Source organism: Pseudopipra pipra, chromosome 4 (assembly GCF_036250125.1).
Source record: "Pseudopipra pipra isolate bDixPip1 chromosome 4, bDixPip1.hap1, whole genome shotgun sequence".
NCBI classification, from domain to species: domain Eukaryota; kingdom Metazoa; phylum Chordata; class Aves; order Passeriformes; family Pipridae; genus Pseudopipra; species Pseudopipra pipra.
The window spans coordinates 4,438,498-4,459,043 of record NC_087552.1 but is presented as its reverse complement, the minus strand read 5'-3'; the positions used below and the strand labels follow the sequence as shown (position 1 = coordinate 4,459,043).

The 20,546-nt window shown below is 41.9% G+C and overlaps 2 long non-coding RNA genes across 42 annotated transcripts in view; one reads left to right on the top strand and one right to left on the bottom strand.

The window, feature by feature from the left end:
• The window catches only part of LOC135412662 (uncharacterized), a 63,866-nt gene extending 44,072 nt beyond the window's left edge, over window positions 1-19,794 (top strand). For 17 of the 30 annotated variants that reach the window (XR_010429863.1, XR_010429857.1, XR_010429855.1 and 14 more), the window contains 10 exons: window positions 1,252-3,627; window positions 4,570-4,738; window positions 6,207-6,584; window positions 8,498-9,677; window positions 9,996-10,094; window positions 12,607-12,761; window positions 14,536-14,685; window positions 16,107-16,221; window positions 17,348-17,463; window positions 18,144-19,794. This is a non-coding gene — a long non-coding RNA (uncharacterized LOC135412662). Of the gene's footprint in view, window positions 1-57; window positions 3,628-4,569; window positions 4,739-6,206; window positions 6,585-8,497; window positions 9,678-9,995; window positions 10,095-12,606; window positions 12,762-14,535; window positions 14,686-16,106; window positions 16,222-17,347; window positions 17,464-18,143 lie in introns of all 30 variants that reach the window. The other 13 variants (XR_010429862.1, XR_010429856.1, XR_010429858.1 and 10 more) reach the window with 12 other exon arrangements.
• The window catches only part of LOC135412665 (uncharacterized), a 105,909-nt gene that overhangs the window by 38,058 nt on the left and 47,305 nt on the right, over window positions 1-20,546 (bottom strand). The gene's annotated exons all lie outside the window — the stretch shown is intronic.

Sequence of the window (20,546 nt, the reverse complement as noted above, 5' to 3'; positions counted from 1 at the left end):
TCTGTTTGTCTGTCTGCCTGTGTGTCTGTCCATCTGTCTATCCATGTGTCCATCCAGCTGTCTGCCTGTGTGTCTGTCTGTCTGCCTATCCATGTGTCCGTCTGTCTGTCCTTGTGTCTATTCGTCCGTGTGTCTATCCGTCCATATATCCATGTGTCCATCCGTCCATGTGTCCATCTGTTCGTCTGTCTGTCCTTGTGTCTGTCCGTCTGTCTATCCATGTGTCCATCCATCTGTCTGTCCTTGTGTCTATTCGTCCGTGTGTCCGTCCATCCACATGTCCTTGTCTGTCCGTCCATGTGTCCATCCATGTTTCCGTCTATTTATGTGTCCGTCTGTGAGTCTGTCTATCCATCCATGTCTATCCTTTTGTCCGTGTGTCCGTCTGCATGTCCATCCATCCGCCTGTCCGTCTCTCCGTCCATCCATCTGTCTGTCCATCCATCTGTCCGTGTGTCCGTTCATCCCTCTGTCCATCTGTGTGTCCATCCCTCTGTCTGTCCGTCTACGTGTCTGTCTGTCCATCCGTCCATGTGTCTGTCTGTCGGTGTGCCCGTTGGTGTGTCCATCCATGTGTCTGTCCGTTTGTCCGTGTATCCGTTCATCCGTGTGTCTGTCTGTCCATGTGTCCATCCATCTGTCCGTCCATATGTCTGTCCATCCATCCATCCATGTGTCCATCTGTCCGTCCGTCTCTGTCCGTCTGTCCTTCTGTGTGTCTGTCCGTCTGTCTGTGCATCTGTCTGTGTCTGTCTCTCTGTCTTTGTGTCTGTTTGTCCGCGTGTCCATCTGTGTGTCCGTGCGTCTGTGTCTGTGAGTCCATCTGTCTTTCCATCTCTGTCCGTCTATGTGTCTGTCCGTCTCTCTGTCCATCTGTGTCTCTGTCCATCTCTTTGTGTGTCTGCCTGTCTTTCTGTCTGTTCATGTGTCTGTCCGTCTCTGTGTGTCTGCCTGTCTTTGTGTCTGTGTGTCTCTGTCTGTCCATCTTTGTGTGTGTCTGTCCTTCTGTCCATGTGCCTCTTTGTGTCTGTGTGTCCATCTGTCTCTCTGTCCGTCTGTCTCTGTGTCTCTGCCTGCCTTTGTGTCACTCTCTCTGTCCATCTGGCCGTGTGTCATGTCTCAAAATAACGTTTCATATCCCCCTTTTTAATTCTCTCAGAGTCTGAATTCTCCCCTTTTAAATCGCACACAGGGCTTTTGTTCTTGTTCTTCTCTCTCATTTAAAAAATTACTTTTTTTTTGCTCTTTTAGTGCATCTTAGAGAGGCTTTACAAGACAGCTTTGCCAGCAGCCAGCTACACTGAGCTTTCTGGGATCTGAGCACCTACCCAGGCAATGGTAACTTTGCATTTAATCGTCAGTGACAGGTTTTACACGAACACAAAATACAAGTAATTCTCAGGAACTTAATGCACTAAAAGCTAACCAGCTCTCTCCTTTTTTTGTAACCTTGTTTTATATTCTGGATAACACTTAAAAGTGTGGGGGGGGGAGCCCAGTTGAATGCAATTGAGGCAGTTGAATGCAAAGCTCTGATAACAAGTAACTAAACATGTAACTAAGCAATACGATCTTCAGAAGTCACTGGTCAGATCGTATGACCTCCACTTACACAGGAATTTCTGAGAGCGAGTCCAGCACGTTAGTGTGTTACAGAGTCCGAGTACTTCTGCAGACCTTGTATCAGTAGATGCCCACAGGCATCACCTCTCCTGCCTCTTCCCATTTGCCAGTCCTCATGCTGTACCCATGCCACGCTGGCAGTGCCTTTCCAAATCTCCGCTCTTTTTCAGCAGTCAGTGAATGAGAAGCCAAAAGCCAGCGGGCTGAAATGTGGAGGCCCAGCAGGGTGCTGTGGCTGCAGCCTTTGCTACCTGCCTGCAGGAAGCTGAACAGGTTCCATCCTCCTGTCCTGTACGTTAACTGGCCCGGCCTCTCCAAGGAGAGGCAGCAGCATTGATTTACTGCACTGTATAAATGTGTTTATGGCTTGGCACGAGCACACTTACACTCGCTATTTTCCAACGTGGATTTCCAATAAGCCCCTTGCTCAAATGAGTCTATTAAATTTAGAGTGCCTGAAGCTAAAACTGAATTCTGAGAGGTAGCTTTGGGGGTTAAAGCCCAAAACAGCTGGGAAAGGCTCCTGGAGCCTTCTGTTAGTGCCCGTTGGGGTTGATATTTATATTGAGCAAAAATAATTGAAGAAGTTAAAGCAACCCTGGCAGAACACATCGCCTCAGCCTGAGCTGCCTTTTTATTCAGCTGGCACTCAGACACACTCGATTCCACAGGGTTATTAGAGCAGCTCCTGAATTAAGCCAATGTGAAATCAGAATATGACCCATTCCTTTCTCTCCTTATGGACTTAATTTGCAGTAGTCCCATTTCCCTGTTTCTGCAGTGGGGTACAAGAGCCGGGGGAGAAGCCCATCCAACCGTGGTCCCTCCCTCATGGGTGTGTTTTGGTCTCTGGTGTTCTGCGGGGCTGGGATGCAGTTCCCTCCCCTCTCCCAGCCTGGAGCTGTCCTTGGAGCCTGTCAGTGCTGCCCTGCTCACTGCTGTGACACTGTCATGTGTAACAGCAATTACCATCTCTGCAGGGACAGGAAATGGAGCAGAAAGTTTTAGAGGACCCCTAAGTACAATCCATAATTACCTATGCCTGCTCAAGATTATGTCTCTCCAGCTAAGGAATAAGGCTGATTTCTAGTTGCTAGTAGTTGGGCTTTATTTGGAATAAAAAAGGAATGCCTTACTACCCATGGAGGACAAAAACCAGATTTGTAGAGAATGGGATTAAATTAAAGAAAGTAGAGTTTAGGATGAACTCTAGGGGTAAAAATCTAGAGTAAATCTACTGAACTGTGGAATGATCTCAAGTGAACAATGGAGCCTCACAGTGTGAAGAAATAAAATGATATCTGCCAAAGCCTTGGGAAGGCAATGTCTGGGGAGGCAGCATGACCTGGCTGTGGCAGTGCAGGAATTGTGGGTATTGGGATTGTACATTGTACATCCACTGAACCTACACTTGTCCTGTATTAAAGTCTGTGTGTATTTCTCAGGCAGGTACGACCTGCATAGCTTTAAATCCTGCCTCCATTTAAACTAATCGGAATCGTACAGGCTAACTGAACAGGGAGCCATCAGAGCACACCAGTGACTCTGGCTGTCCCACCCTCAGCACATGATGCCTTAAAAATTCTTCAGACCTACATGAGTTAGAACGTGGTTATTACTGGATATTTCTGCTTAAGAAGTCTCCTCTTGGTTTTACAATTATCTGTAGCATTCAGCTCTAGTACGTACGGGTAGAAAAGAAGACACAAACCAAAAGCATTTCTCTCATTTGCTGGAAGGAGAGAAAAATACAACCAGACTTGCTACAGAATTAGAACTAAGTAGAATTACTTTGCTTTTTTTTTCCCATGGAGTTTGTTCAGTTTCTGGCAGATAACAAGGAAGCATCTCCTGATCTGTAGCTGCCTAGGGAATCCCTTTTCTAGAGGAAAGAGAAGTTGAGGAGGAAGAAGGTTGGTGGGCTGAGTCCTGAACCTGACCTAGAGCTGTGCCAACAAATCCATGTGCTGTGTGTGAGTGCCCTGGGGAACAGGACCCTTGTAGGTAAGCAGGATTGCTTCAAAGATATATGGTGACAATACCAATTTTCCTTTGTAGCGCAGAATACACGGAGCCCCTGGATGTTGTCCAGCCACTTAGACTGAGGCACTCAGTCGCCTGTCTCTGGGTCCCTGGCACTGGCCACGAGGCAGTGCTGACAGGCTCTTTTCAAAAAGTCTCATGTTTTGGGTCTGTTCAGGAAAAAAGTGCCTCTTGCCACTCACCAGATATGCTGGAGGGCTCAAAACACAGACATGGAAAAGCAGTGGCCATAGCTACTGTCCTGGCTCCTCCCCGATGTTGGCTTTTCCATTCTTTGGGTTAAGACTACTGCTGCTTCCTCTACCAGAATGAGGTCAGTGCCATTTATATTTGTCTTCTGTTTTTTATCTATATTTTTGGAAAGCTTGCCCTCTTGGAAAGTTTATCCCCTCTGATTTTTTTCTTCTCCTTGACTAGCCCCACTTGCCTGGTAACTCCCAGTATTTCCCATCATGACTCAGAGTGGCTGGGGGGGCTACACCGGGGGGAGACCCAAGATCTCAGCAGAGCTGTGCAGCACAGGTTCACCAGGGGTGTCTGATCCAGCCAAAATGTGCATCAGCCCGGGACACAAGAGGAATTGCTGGGATGGAAGCTGAATCTTTCATCTGCTCTTTGTATTTTCTGTCTTTTCTCTGGGTTTGTTTTCTTCTCTTTTCTTCCTTTGCAATTGTCAGGGAAGCATCTGTGAGTTTCATGAAACAAATGTTGCCCATTAAAACCCCATTGCTGCCTGCCAGAAAGGAAAATGGCATCTTATTTGAAAACAATATGTAATTGTTATTGCTGTCTTGTTGCAAGTTATGCCCTTGAAAAATGTTAGGGACTTATTTAGTAGCAACTGATGCTGAGAGAAAGCCTTACTAAAGCAGAAAATTAACTGTTGCAATATCTTTTACACAGCTTCAAACACCACAATACAAATGCCTGGTCTGTTGTGCTCGTGGGTGTGTTGGATAAAATACTTGGAGGATAAAATACAACACTTTTCCATGATGGAGACTCCAGTCCCAACCAAGAGAGCACAACCACACCAGTGTAACACTCCTCCTGCAGACACACCACCACCCAGGTACCGCCTGGGGGTCCAGTGCAGAGAAACTCTGCCTGTAAGGACAGTTTTTAACTTAAGCTGGCACCCTCAACACCTGCACTGCCAGGCCGAGCTGCTGAGTCACTTACAGATTGTTAATCTTCTTTTTTAACGTTTTCAGCTCAATCTATTTTGTATTGCCTTCTATTTTACTTTTTTTTTTATTTTTTTTTTAGTTGTTTTGTATTACAATTAGGATTCGTTAACGAATAGTAACAGATTTTTACAAAGCAAATAGGGAAACACAGATCTTTTCTCTTGGAAACCCGGCATTAATTCGTGCACACAGCAAAGCCACTCTCTCAGTGGAACTTCAGCTACTGTTTTTCACAGTTACCTGCTATTTTTCAATGAATATTTTATGCTATTGAATGTATTTTTCCCCTCACACATCAGACAAAACATATAAATCCATTTCTATCATAAATTAGATAAGGATTTTTATAAACAAATATACAAAAAATATTTGTTATATAACAAATTGTGGGAGCCAGTGTAAAGGTATTACCCTTCTTGCTTATCCAAGAGAGTTGGGACCTTAATTCCAAAGAGGTGAAATTCCTGCTCACTGTACAAGTTCACTTTTAACTACAGTGCTATAACAAACAGGAAAAAAGCTGTAATAGAGTTTTAGCCATATTTTCCACCTTGTACTGTTACTGCAACTATCCCTTTAAAAGTCTAATGAGCTTTTTATAGTAAAAAACCCACTACTTATTTAGAATTTTAAAATATTTAATGTATAATTAAAAATTATTCTAGTGAAAGCGACTCTGCAAATGCAGCTCTGTGATGGCAGTCTGGGAAATATGGGATAGTGCCCAATACATCCCATTTATTATTGCCAACTGACCCCTGTTCCCATGTCATCCCTGGGCACTCAGGCACCATGTTAAACCTCTCATTCTCTACTTGCACCATCTGAACCATTTTTATGGTGACAGCCAATGTTTCAGCCAGCACAGAGCATTTCTTCTTTTATGACTTTGAGATGACCTACGGGATGTATGGATCTTTAATACAGAAAAACGTTCTGACTAATTTTAAGAAGTGAAATACAGGCAGAATCATGTCTGCCTATCTCATCCTACCTTTAATAGAATAAATATGACTGAGTGTAATGGCCAAAAATCCCTGACAGCCTCAGGTTTGCCAGCACTGGTTTTCCATGTGCTTTCAGCCAGGGATTGGGAACCTTGGCTGAGCGCAGAGCACTTAACGTGCGTCAGATGGTGCCTCAAGATTTCCTGCACACACGTGAGCAGACAAGCCAGGGCTGGGAAAAGCTTGGGTTTTCCACCTTCCTCAAAACACTGGTGGAAGGGGAATTCTGCCTGTTGTACTCAGCATGTCAAGCCCTTTGCAGAGGTCCCATAAAGGCACCTCATCACCTTTGCTGTAACACCTCATAGCCCCTTGTTAACTCTTCTCTTTTATGGTCCTGCAGGTAAGAGTTCATCTGACTGAAATATCCCTGAGGCAGCTGACAAGAAACCTTGAACTGCTTGAATACAAAACCAGCTGCCTGCGTTCACTGTGGGGTGACCCTCTGCTCCAGCTCTCTGGAGCAGCGAGGCCGAGCAGTCCCAGGGCAGGCGGGAGACTCCGGAGTGCCGCCAGGCTGATGGAGACCGGCGTTTGTCCGAGGATTATCCTCACATTTTCGCTTGTTCTGTGTGGGTGGGGACTTGATGACAATTCCCTGAAATTTCAATTTGGAAGAAAGAACTTCACGTTTGACCTTTTCTCTCCAGCGCCGTGTCTGCCTGCCTTGCCCACAGGCTTCAGATGGGTCCTGTTCCCTTCGGTTTAAGGTCCAGATGAGGTAAGCTGGAGTAGCAATGCCTGCTCTTTTTTTCTGGTTTGCTTTGGGCTTAGAGCGTTATCAGGCAGTCCCTGATATTAGTTTCTGCATTCGTTTCACTGCTTTCATAAAAGCGGCTCGGCAATTTTGGATGACCGATAAGGAATGAACTTTCTCTCACCCGCAGCTGCTCTGATGTGAATTTTTAAAATCCCTCTGTACTGAACAAATGCAGAAGATACTATTGACAATTTTCAAATAACTCAAAGAATTTTCATACATAAATACTCAGAGTTTTATCTGAACATGATCTAAATGCTCTGAAAACTTCCAAAGGCCTCACAAGTATGAAGATACTTTCCTCAAAGTCACAGGAGGATTAAAAGTGAGAGAAAAAAAGACAATACCAAGAAATCAGCTGGGCACTAAGTTCCCCTGCGAGGCTTTAGGACTGACAGCACTTGAGTCTAAAAACTAGTAACTGAGAAAGGCAACGTAGAGATGGGAATGGAGCAAAGGGCTGCCTTGACAAGAAGCAATCCGGCAACTTTTGACTCTGCTGTGATTTTCTTCCCCCTCCCAAAAAAGAAGAAATAAAAAAAAAAGCCAAGTTATTTCAGTGTAAGCATGCTAAATAACTGGCATCTGTCCTGAAATCTTGTAAAACAAATTGTAGCTCTGTGCAATTAAGTCGTCTGGGTAATAGTATCCTCCAGGATTAGACATCTCTAATGGGAGTGTTGACAAGCCCTTCAGTGTAGCAATGCAGTGGTGCCCCCTCAGAGAAAGAAGCAAAGCTCCTGGGAAATAATTAAAGAACATTTTGGTCAGCCTGTGATGCAAATACAAATTTTTCAAGTTATGCAGAAATAAACTGGAAACCCACAGAACATCACCAAAAGAGACTAAGGAGACTGAGTGATGCTTGTCCAAATGGGCCTGAAAGGAAACAAAAAGGCTGGGAAGACAGAGGATAAGAAGGTTTTGGAGTAGCTGTGGTTCAGGAAAATCTCTCCTCCCTGTCCTTCTAATTTTTTATTGTAGTCTGACGGTGGAGACAAAAGTAACCCATCTTTTCATTAATCCTAAACCCTTCTCCTTCATCTGGAGAACTGACATCAATTAAGACTTTGGATTCACACTGTACTAATTGGGAATCTTGCTAGGGAATAGTACTTGCATATACAAATCTGTTATTTTCACCAGTCTATGCCTCTATTCTGTGTCAAGCAAAGCTTTTCTTGTTACTTTTTAACGGTGCTACAAAGAGTAGGGTCTGCTCCTTACACAGACCATACTTGGCCAGCTCAATACTTCCAGCTGTTCTTCAGCTCTGTTACTTTTTCCTTCAAGAAGCAAATTTAGTGCAAAAAACATGAAGGAAAAACAAATGTTTTAAAATTGATTTCTTAATTGTTGATGGCTATCTAACAAAGCCAACTTTTGGTTATTTTGGCAGTACAGTAAATTTAGGAGGTACCTGTGGGGCATTTCTGGATAAGAAAACAGTCAAACTTAAATCAAGACTTGAAAAATTAAGAGTCATAAACTACAGAGAGGAGCCAAGTCACGAAGTCTCTTCTTTCTCTCCTTTCCCAGTCTTCTTCATACAGCCATGATTCACTGAGGGAGTGTTTTGAACATTTCCACAACTGCAAGTGTTTGGGCAGAAGGAATGGGTGAAGGAAATGTATTTTAACAATTAGCCAATACATGGTGGTCTCTCCTGAAAAATTAAAAAGCAAGAAGTAGATACATCCGAGGCATGAAAAGGAGATAGGATGTTTAAATCACTTTTATCATTTTTTTGTACATGCTGATGTTTAAAACAGTATTGATTAATGATACGGTGTTTTTTCTAATGTACCCTAGAATCCCTAATTAGTGCTTGAGCCACCTGAAGGGATTATTTAATTTTTAAATAATTTCTGCAGTGAAATGAGGAGATCCCATGTCGGCTGCATGAGTGTTCCTGCCACTGCCCGTGGCTGGAGTTGCCTGATGCCATGAGTTTTCTGTGTCATGGACCATCGTGAGAGAAAACCATGTGCTGAGGGAGAAACCCAGCAGTGAAGGAGTAAATAGCTGCTCTGAAGATCAGCTTATTAAGAGGCGGACATCTGAATGAAGTGAGGTTCCTGGGGAGTCTGTGGCACCAGACATGCCAAAAAGGGAGGCATGAAACCCTGTTATGTGCCATGACCAAGCAAAAGGCGTTTTTACCTAGACAGGATTGGTGGTTAATATTCTGCTCCTGTGCTGTGCTCACTGAAGCCCCGGAGTGCTTTTGTTCATGATCTGGGTCTTGTGCAGCACATTTACATGTGACCAACTGTTGGAGTGGCTCAGTCACCTTGGTACAGAACAGGGCTCAGCTGAAATGCCAAAGGCACGAGCTTCGTTTGGGACGTGAGGAAAAACCAAACAAAAATATCACAACTTTTTTTTTCTTTTTCTTTTTTTCTTTGATAAAAGCCTTAACAACAGCTTCCTTATTCAACAGGATGGTGTGTCGTATGGTTACATCACATCTGGTCAAAAGCCTAAAGATGATTTAGCTTTTAACTAACTTTTTTTACTTTTAATTGAGTTTGTTAGGCGTAAATAGCTGAATGACACAGCATTTGTTTAACTCAGTATATTCACAGCTTAATTAAATAATTCACATGCCAGTCTCTAATCGTGACGTGAAAAGACCAAAAACCAAATTAAATAATCATAGCTCCCTGAGCCAATTGCTTGGAAAAGAGGAGCAGGGTCTGTTGAGACATATGGCAAACAATCTTTGCTGCAAATCAGCAAGCTAAAACACACCACTACTACCATGTGGTAAGAGTATATATCCTTTTGCACAATATATTTTCCAAACACACTCTCGCCAGGAGCAGCAGGTGTGTAACTGAACTTGGGCTTGAACAGATAATTTGAGTATTATGAATTGGAAGGAAAGGGAGGAAGCTGGGAAAGGGGATGAAATATTGTAAATTAAAATTGCAATTTCCCTTACAGCTTTTTTAATTGTTAAGTTATAAGTTGGGAATTTGTGAAATGTGACAAATAAGGAAGTAATTGAGAATGCCTGCTGCACTGAGATCTGTCTCTGCCAACATATGCGTAAGTAGAAATTGGTGTTGGAATTAACTTCAGTGGAATTAAGCACCCACACCAATTTGAGTGAGGAATGAAGCCATAGATATAATTGCTATGAATTTGCCAAGGTTTGTTGTTTGTTTTGGTTTGTTTTTTTATATTATGGCTTTATTACCTGATCACCCTGTTGTGCTGCATGCATACTGTATGCAAAAAAATACAGATTCTCTGCCCAGCACCAAAATGCAAAGAAGTCCCCTTCTATTGCTGTGTTTAGCAGATGTTATCCCACACGGGAACAATGGCAGTAACCTCAAATAACAACAGTTTTCTGTTGCCCAGGTTCTCTGCTGTGGTGCTGTGGTAATCCTGGTGTGGCACGGGCAGGACGAAGGAGGCGTGCGGGGGAATATCCACTGGAGCCAGAACGGCAGGGCCTCGGTAAGTGAGCTGTTTGTTCATATTCTTCTACTGCGTATTTGAAAGAGTCAGACCCAAGCAGAACTGCCAGGACAGAATATTCCTCTGAGAGGATGAACATGGGTTATGTGTCTCGGCTTTGCCAAGACGCTATGGAAACCACTGCTTCAGTTTGGGAATAAAGACGTAGGCACAAACACTGCCTTGGGCAGGGTGAGGACCACCCTTGGGCAGAAGTGTTTGGGAGCTGCAGTGGTGAAAGGATGGGGGTGTGCTTTGTTTTGCAGAACATTTGGGTGTGTATAACAGGCCTGTCTAAACAGAATTGGTGTGTCTGATGGCTGATCCAATATTCCAAGGAGGTCCTCTATTCAGAACTTGTTTTCTTCCACGCTTACCCTACTTTGTGTATTGTGCTAGATTATACTGGTTTCATAAGTGGCAGTCACAGTTACTGTCCATCTGGATATGTTTTGAGGCTCTATAAAGTTTTAACAACTGTGAAGGAGGAAAATACAAAAATATGCAGCCAGTCTGAAGTGGTTATCTTGAGATTTACCCTCCTGTCACCAGGAAGGCACAGAGCACCCTTCGCAGTCCTTGTAAAACTTGTTTAGATCTGTACCTTAATAACACAGCAAAAAGCATTCTCTTGTGAGTTGAGATTACCTCTCTCAATCTGTAATCTCTTAATGAATGAAAATAATTATAATATTAAACTCATACTAACACATCTCTACACATTCAGTCTTGATTCAGGTCATGTATAACTGAATCAGATACTTGGTTAACTCTTGTGCTTGTCCTATTGCTTGTTGTTAAATTAGCGGATTTTATACTTTTCAGTATCTTTTAATAAGATTTTGGTTTGCTATAATTTATTCTCATGCTATTCACTATGGAATGCCAGTCAGTTCTCAAAATACTTGTACATGCTTGTCACATTTTTTTTCACATTTAAAAAGCCCTCTTCTCCATGTTAACCCAGACTAAATTACCCTGTCAATCTTTAACTCCTACCTCTGTGCTGATAGATTATGACATACATCTGGCAAGGCAAGATAGTTCTGCAAATAAACTACCCAGGTGCCCATCATGAATCTGTGCAGTAGGGCTTTTGAGGTCAGAAGGTTTAGATTGGTCATCTCTAAGTGTAAAAGTAGGGCAGGTACTTGTGTCGGGTCGAAGGGACACAGGGCTTTGGGACTGCACCTCTCTCAACTCCTGCCTTTGTGTCATCAGATAATTCACGGCTCGTTTTCCTCCGGGGCCTGGGCTGTTTGTGTGCTGCTCAGCAATCAGCAGTGCTGTGGTTTATTCCCAGCTGTGGCACAGAACAGCACAGGACACTCAGCACCACTTTTTGCTGAGCCCAGGCAGGCTTCCTGTGGCTGGTGGGTGACTGCAGCCCACAGCTCCCAGGAGCTGCCTGTGAACCCGCTAATGGGGTACAAGTGCAGGGCCACCAGTGCCAGGTCTGTGCTGTGCTGAGGTCACACTGTGAGAGGAGATTTATCAGCACAGCACGTCCAGCTGGAGCTGGAAGCAGAGCCTTTCTGCTCAGCAGGTGCTACAGAAGGACTGGCACATGCCAAGTCCTGGTGCCCAGAGTGCCACTGCACTGCCCATTACTGCAGCCCTCAGTCAGCTCCAAACCACCCTGCAGCCCAGCTCTGCTTTCAGTTGTGCTGCTCCTGATGTGCTGATGAACACACAGCAGAGGAGAAGCCAAATTACACAGAACTGTCTTGTTCTGATGTATTGGGCAGTTAGTTGCCAGCGGCCCCAGAGCACAGTAATACCTGTGCTGAGAACAGTGTCAGGGCTCTTTGCACAGCAGCTGAAGCTGTGCCTGCAATTCAAGTGTGATGTAAGTCTCTCTTGTTCATGCCCAGCTTTCTGGTACTTCAGTCCTTGGCTATCCCACATAGGCCCATATATATTTTTTTTTTTGCCATCTTCTGCTGGGGTAGGGGGGAAAAAAGTTCCTGTGAGACTATCACAAGGCAGAGATGCTGTTAGGACAGGGAAGGATTTTCCTGTAGGGTCTTAGTGCCCATCTGTAATAAATTTTTTTTTGAGGGTTTGGAGGAAACAGAGGCCTGGGCTAACCAGCAGGTTAGTGGTTTGGAAAGCTGCACAGCCCAGTTACTGGCAAATCTTTGTTTTATCCATCCTGACAGGTTCTGCCATACCATACAGGTAGGTATTTTTTCTAATGCTGTAATATAAATCATTGTCAGGTCATCAGCATTCCCACAGTTTTCCAAAGTACTTTTGTGTCTGCCAAAGATTCCCACAGGACCTCTAGGCCTAGAGGATGCTATATGAGCTCCTTTAATGGAGCATGTAGAGCTGAACTGTGCTCTGCTGCAACATTCCCACTCAGAGGAAGAGGCAAAAGGAATGAGGTGGTCCCAAGAGTTATGGCTTAAGAACCATATTAGAGATCTCTAGTCTTAAACCATCATAGCAAAGTAAACCAATATTTTACTTATACAAAAGCTTTTTTTCCTTTCACTATTCACTTAAGAAAATTCCATATGAGGATCCCAGAGTAGAGTAAGACACCATCAGGAGATTGGAACCTGTGCCAGCCTGCAGAGGCCTGTCCTCCAGCTGAGAACAGCTCAAGTGCAACGTGTGCTGGCCACGTGTCCTCCTGTGCCTTGTTCATTTTTCCTTTGGGTGAGTACCTATTTCCCCTCTTTTTTTCCTAAACTTTCAAAAAAATTAAAAAAAAAGAAATAGAATTCAGTTCATGTATTATTTTGTGAGCATCATTTTTACCTCTGGGAGTTGGAATTACTGCCTTTGCCATCTAATAACACAACAGAAGTCCTGAAAATAGGAAGTGATGTCTCAGATCCCAGGGCTGCTTTTGCCACCCTGCAGTGCTGCTGCCCTGCTCTTGTGCTGCCCTGCTTTGCTGAAGGTTGTGAGAGCAAAGCTCCAGCCACGCTAAAGGATTTGGAGCAAAACAGGCCCTTTTATTTTCAGATCATCTCAAGGGCCTTCGAGAGCGGGAGGAAACCAAATGACAGTTAATGGATCAGGGAGGGCCTGACCTGAGGATAAGGTTAAGTGGTGTAATAATCTCCATCCTGAACTTGGGGCTGTGCAGCAGCTTCCCTAATGTGCTTGGTCACAAGGTGAACCACTCTGAGCAAACCTCACAGATTTTCTGCCCACACCACTTAGAGCAAAGCTCGGGGTTCTGTTAAACACCTGAATCCTCCCCTAAAACACTTCCTTTTCTTTAATTAATGACTACTTTCCTCCACATTACACTCACTGATAAACTTGACATATTTCTGTGCACTGCCCTTTCTTTGGTGCTCTGATTTTTTCACTTCCAAAAGCACAGTGTATCATATTTTCTAGATATAAAACATTTCTTAGTTAAATTATAGGCTTTCTTCTTTGAGAATCAAAGAAGTTAATGCATGAGTTCTCTTTGTTTGGCTTTGTTGTGAGGGAAGGGAATGGTCTGGCTGAAGAACTGTTTCTTTTGAGAGAATGTTGGATGGCCGTATCAGTCAGATTTTTGTTTTTCTTTCTTTGCCTAGAGAAACTCTGCAATTCATTAGCTAGTTTTATCTTTCTTTCAATGTCCTCTTTATGCTTGTTGTTAAGACCAGTGTAGGCAATATTATCCACAAACCTCATTAAGGAAAAATGTTTTAATGTCCTTCTCTCAGAGAAATGACACATATTTCCAGTGCAGAAAAAACAGCTGAGCTAAATTTGGAATTTCTCTAAAACAAGAAAGAGACTATTGGAGTCTCTTTCCAAGAGAAGAACCCACGAGGATTTATTCCCTGGTGACTTAGGAATTATTTGTTTCCAATATACAACGTCCCAACTCAACCCAGCCATACTCTTGGAATATTGTTGGGCTGAAGAAGCTCTTTAGCTTTCAAGGCTTAACACTGACTTACTCTCCCTGAAGTACAATGGTGTTGCAAAATATCAGGCAATGGAACTGATAACAGGATCAGTCAAAAGAAACACTGGGGTAGGAGACCAGCACTTGGTATGTAGACAAGGAAAGCCTTGCACCTGAGCTAACAAAAGCAGAGGGCACCTGAGGAATAGGCTACACAGCCAGGTAGATGGCCAAGAGAAATGGAAAGGAATGGAAAGAAAGAAAGCATAAAAATAATCCTTCAGAGAAAGTCACTAATCTCCTAGTCAGGATGAAAAGGCTACTGGGAAATGGGTGGCAGCCCCAGTCAAAAAGTACTGTATTTGTAACAGAGGTACACAGGTATTTTACTCTGACTTGTCCATGATTTGTACAGATAAAAAGTGCAATCAGAAGTTTTTGAGAGATTTACAAAGTAGCTTCCCTTTGAAAGTGTTCATATGAGTGAAGGAAAGGCAGGAGGGGATTCAGAAGTGGATGCAAGTTGTTTACAAGGCAGGCATTACAGACAGCATGCTTTTGTTCTGTTTGCAGGGTGAAAAGACATGGGAAGAACCTGCCACCTCTGCCAGCTGTGCCAGAAAACTTCTTTCCTGAAGAAGTTGTGTGTGATTGATCTCTGAAGCAACTGCTGAGTTACAATCCCACAAAAAACACGGAATTGCTGTCTGCTCGTGTTCTCTGGTAAGTGCAGCACTTTCTTTTAATTTAGGCTGTAGCTGTCATGGCTCATGCTTTCAGCCCTGGGAATCCTCTGTGTGGCCCTTTGAATTGGCCAAGAGAAGCACTGTACAAATACACTTTCAGGATCTTGTGCCAAGGGATCTTCTCTTCTAGTCAAGCCTCAAAAGGTCAGGGTATCTTCAGTGTGATTGATTTCCCTGCACTGAGGAGGAACACAACAGTGCAGAGGGATCACAGAATGGTTAATAACTGAGGTGCATTAGGCTTTCAGATGGACACAGAGAAGAGATTTTGTGTCCTTGATGTCTGTATTTTATGGTATCAGAAGACCTAGCAGGAGCTCACCACTCTGAACCCCTTGTCAGCAATCATTCCCATAGGCACATCCAAGCACCTTGATTTTAAGTTCTAAAGCATTATATATCCCTAGCAGGAAAAAAAAAAAAAAGTGAAAGAAATAAATTCAGTATTGAAAAAACAATAAGAAGCATAGCGGAAAGAATAATGAAAGATTGGAAATGATTTATGGGTGTAATGGATCACTCTATATATCTTTACAGAAAGAAAATATCCAAATTACCTCAGCTTTAACAGTCATATTCCTAGTGACTGCAGAGGAAGAACTTTTAAATGTATGTGTAAGACTGGAAATGGTTATAAAAGATCAGAGGCTTTCAAAATTCGCTGTGTACCAGGTCTAGTGAGTGCAGTGCCAAGAGTAATATATGAAATCTGATCCGACAGTTTCATAATTTTCCTTTGTTTGAGGAGATCCCCGTGCAATGCAAACGTACAGCATCGTGCCAGGAGTAAGAGACACGGTTAGTGGAAAGGACTCGGAGGTAATGACCACTGGGCAGTTTCTCACTGGCAAAATATAAAAAGAAAATGAAGAATTAAGTCCATTAAGAAATCCCAAGGAACATGGTTTAGATTAAAGGACCCTCCTTTCAGCCAGGAGGCTGGAAGGTTGATGTAGCACTGCTCGTGCAGATGTTTGGAAAGTATTTCACAAACTCTTAATTTTGGAGAGTGCTTCTAAAGGCTGTTGCTCTTCCGCTGATCTGTGCCACCTCCAATTTATCTTAAGCATAAAATAGGAAAAAAAACCAGAAACTACAGCTTCTAGTTAAATAGGAGAGGTCTTTTTAAAGAAACACAATAAAACATAAGATGTTATGGTCCAAATCCTGTAGATCCAGTATCTATAGTAGGCTGGCAGGTCTCCTTTTACCTATGAGCAATAAAAATGAAGTAAAAGCAAATCTGTCAAAACTCAGCGAGTTTAATTCAATCCCTTGGTTCATATTGGCTACATGTGAACAGTGCATAGAGCAGTAAATTGCTATACTGAAGTCCTGGGAGTTCAGACTTGGTTGTGTGGTTTGTCTTTAAAAATCTGGTTCTGTATTATGCTTCAGGTAGTGATTTTTTACCAGGATTCTGTACCTGGCAACAGTACCTCAGCCCATCTCTGCATGAATCCGGTCCAGCTCTGAATGTCTTGAACATTAAGCACACAGAAAGATTGCTTAGGTAAGATCTCAAGGAAGGGAGCTTGTGTCTGGGCCAATGCTCTGAGGTTCTGCTCATTAGTTTTGCAACTTTTTTGTTAAATTCTGACTTCAACTTGAGGAACACTCAAAGCTCCTTGTCAAGTGTAAGGGTGAGAGCTCCTTCTCTCAGACAGAAACAAACCTGCTTCCTGGTGCCAGTTCAGCTCTGACAAAAGGACAACCCAGCTCTGCTGATGTTCTCTATATTACTCTGCTGATGTTCTCTATCCTACATTTTCCTACAGGACAGGGGAAATGCTGAATGTTGCTGTTCTCCTGCCTGCTCCCCCTTTCTGACTCTCTGCATTTTTGTGCATGTTTTCTGATCATCTCTCCAAGTCTCTCCCTCATTTTCTGGAGGAGGTGGTACCTAATGGCCATTCCCCAAGGAAACAGTTTCTCCTTTCCTAACCACATTTCATTGTCCCAAGTGCAAGATGTGATGAGGGATGGCTCTTGTCCTAATGAAAGAGAGTGAAGGTTCCATTGACTTCACCGGGGTCAAAACTTCACCCTCTAGGACCTATTGGTAGAAATGGGAGGGAATTTCCATTTTCACAGAGAATTTGCAACCCCTTAATTGTGTTGAAACCTCCAATATTTCCTTCGTGGGGCAAAGTTCATATCTTCTTTCAGATGAATGTAGTGGCTGAGCGTCATCTGCTGCTGCAAAACCTTTACAAGTCACTTAGAACTAGAGCAGGCACAAAAGAGAAGCAGGGTGGGAAAGGGTTGTTTGCTATTAAACACCAACACAAACCCAGCTTTTTGTCTGTGCCCTTCCCCCTTTTTGTTCACACACTCCTCTTCACCCTTCAGACAGCCCTAGAATGCTAATTTTTCTAATCACTTGGAGAATAAAAACTATTATAGAAATCAACTGAAATATTATTTTAAACGCTGTTTAATGAGACTGGATCCACACCTATAAATAAAGTCTTAACTTCCAAGACAAGGGTGTGGGAAGTACCAATACAATCTGACACATTAAAATTCAAAGCAAGTATTTGAAACCAGTTTCAAAAAGGGTTGTTTAACACATACTGGCAGGTGGGATTTATGAAGAAATGGTTTTAAATAAAAGTCTAATTGTTCTCTTTTCACAGATGTTTAGGATTTCTCTTACAAAGCAGATGATACAGATGCTCAGGAAGATTCAGTGAAATGGTAGTGTAATGATAAAGATTTGATTGTGCTAGTCCACCAGTTTGTGAACTTTAAGGTATTCAATTATTCTGATTTTCTCAGGGTAGAATCTGTATGCATGTAACCCATGGTTAGCACTAATAACAATATGAAACCCTTCCCACATCAAAGCTGTGACTACATGCTTTTGTCTGTCCCAATGGTTTGAGAGAAAATCTTGATAAATCAACATGAGTTTTTTTCTTTTTCCTTTTTTTTCTTTTCCTCTTTCTTAAGTTTTGTTGTCTTGATTAGATAAAAAATAATAGGGGGCTGTCAATCTGTTTTCTTTTCAGGTCTTCTCTGCCTCTTTCTAAATTAGTTACAGCCTGCTTTTTGTAGCTTTATAGCCAGCCTGACCTAATTTAATTACCATGACTTGTGTGGCTTAAAGATAAATAGTTTTATTCAGTCTGCCTACTTTTGTATAAGTTTTCCCTTTCACACATCTCTCTATATTTTGGCATTCAGAATTCTTGTCCTCTGTTCTCGGGTAGGTTAACACAAGGTTAGTTTATAGCATTGTCCATATTTTCACACAAAGGCCTTTGATGCAGTCAGTCCCTGTCTGTGCTGGGAGGCTTTGTGGGACACAAATGAACATGAGCAGGGGAGGCACAGGATGGAAAATACACCCTTATGCCATCAGGAGGTGGAAATCCTCAAAGCTTGGTCCTATACCAACACTGTCTGAGGGGTTTTTTTTTCTTATTTTAGGAAGATACATCAGAAATCACAGCTTGGGATTTCTTCCCTACAGATTATTTTAAACTGTGCCATAAGCAGACGGAAGATCTCCAGCAACATAACTTTGTAGTAAGAAAATGCCTTCAAGCTGTCCCAGAAGACAAGGGCTTTACACAGAGATGTGTCCCCAATGTACAGATCCATGGGGTTCATGCCAAGAACATGGAAAAATCCTTCTACTACTGCCCTGCTGGCCACCTGGGAGTACAGAAAGCAAGCAACCAGCTTATACAACTGCAAAATCTACTTAAAAGAAGGGATTATCATGTTCCTTCCTCTCTGGGGAAAGGGAGAAAGCCTGACCAGGAAAACATGACTGATAGTAAATGTTTTGGGGTTTTTTTTAAATAATTAAATATCTTACATTCCCATAATCACTGCATTGTTTTATGATCTCAGAGGTAACATTCAGAAATCATGACTGATAGGAAATGGTAAAAAGTTATCAAATCTGTTACATTCCCAGAATCACTGCACTTTTTTATAATCTCACAGATTGATAACATTCAGAAATCATGACTGAGAGTAAATGATATAAAAAAAAATGCAGTGATTCTGGGAATGTAAGGGATTTAATAATTTTTTAATCTCACAGATACCATTCAGAAATCATGACTGATAGTAAATGGTTTTTTTTAGAAATGATTAAATCTGTTACATTCCCAGAATTTTTTAATCTCACAGAAACATTCAGAAATCATGACTGATACTAAGTGATAAAAGATGATTAAATCTGTTACATTCCCTGAATCACTGCATTTTTTTATAATCTCACAGATTATGTTCAGAAATCATGACTGATAATAAATGGGGTTTTAAAAAAAAAATGTTTAAATCTGTTACATTCCTGTAATCATTGCATTTTTTTTTATACTCTCACAGGTAACATTCAGAATTCATGACTGATAGTAAATGATAAAAGATGATTAAATCTGTTCCATTCCCATAATCACTACATTTTTTCATCATTTCTCAGGTAACATTCAGAAATCACGGCTGATAGTAAATGTATTTTTTTTAAATGATCTGTTACATTCCCATAATCACTGCATTTTTTTAGGATCTCACAGATACCATTCAGAAATCATCACTGATAGGAAATAATAAAAAACTATTAAATCTGTTACATTCCCCCAATCACTGCTTTTATTTTCTGTAATCTCACAGATACCACTCAGAAATCATGACTGATAGTAAATGCTTTCTTGAAGAAAAGATGAAATCTTTTACATTTCTGTAATCCCTGTGTTTTTTTAAGATTACATCCATATATGTTTAATCTATGAACACTAAACACATCTTGCAGTAGTTTAAAAACAGTTCTGTTGAGACTTGCTGCAGTTTTTAATATAACTGTAGATACCTAATCTAGTGTCATTTCTGTGTCACGTTGATGGTGCTCGAAGAGCCTCTGGCACTTTTCTGAAAAGGCACCTACTTGGGTTTAAAATGAGTATATTTGAGGTCATTAGGAAAGGAAATTTCCAGCACTAATTCTGCCCTACCACAGGTTTTAGCAGAAAGAACAAACCAAAGAACAAAAGGAAACCCAACAACTGTGTTTGATGAATCCATGTGCAGTATTTTTGTTACAATGAAATAAAACACCAGACACCTTGAAGTTGCTCTCCTGTGTTTAATTCTTCTGAGCTACTTTTTAAATTGATCTCCCAGTACTTGGTCTCTTCCCACCCTTGTTATTAAACTAACAAAAGCAGTTTATACCACCACACTATAAGCAAAGTAATAAAATAAAAACTTTCAAGCATTTGCTTCAGCCTGTTGGACACATTTACCTAAAATCACATTCATGTTCTATTAAATAAAATTCCATACATACCATTTTATTTCAATATATAAAAGCAAATGTAATATTCAAATGCCTTGTTTCAGCATTGTTGGTCTATCTATCTGATGGCAATATTCCTACACAGCTTACATGACCCTAACCTGAATAATGGTAAAGCTCCCAGGAAGCTGATTTGCTTCAGAACAGATGATAACGTTCCTGTAGGTGCAGGAAAAAAAAAAATCACATCCAAACCCCTCATATAAACTTTTCAAGAAATACTGCAATCCTCAGCAAAAATCAAGTAAGTTACCACATTTTGATAAAATTTAAAACTTCAGGGCCTGAGGGCATATTTCTCCTGCAAAGAGGGTCACCTGCAAAGGAAGAATTCCATGAAATCCAGTTGGAGATTTCTGACTGGTTCATCCACTCTGTCCAGTTGTCCTTTTCATATTTAATGGTATTTATTTATTTATTTGGACCTTTTCCTTGACTGAACTGTATATAAACTCATGAGTACAAAGAGAGCAGTGTTGGACAGTTAAGGCAGCTGCTATCCTTGCCTTTAGACCCACCTCTTC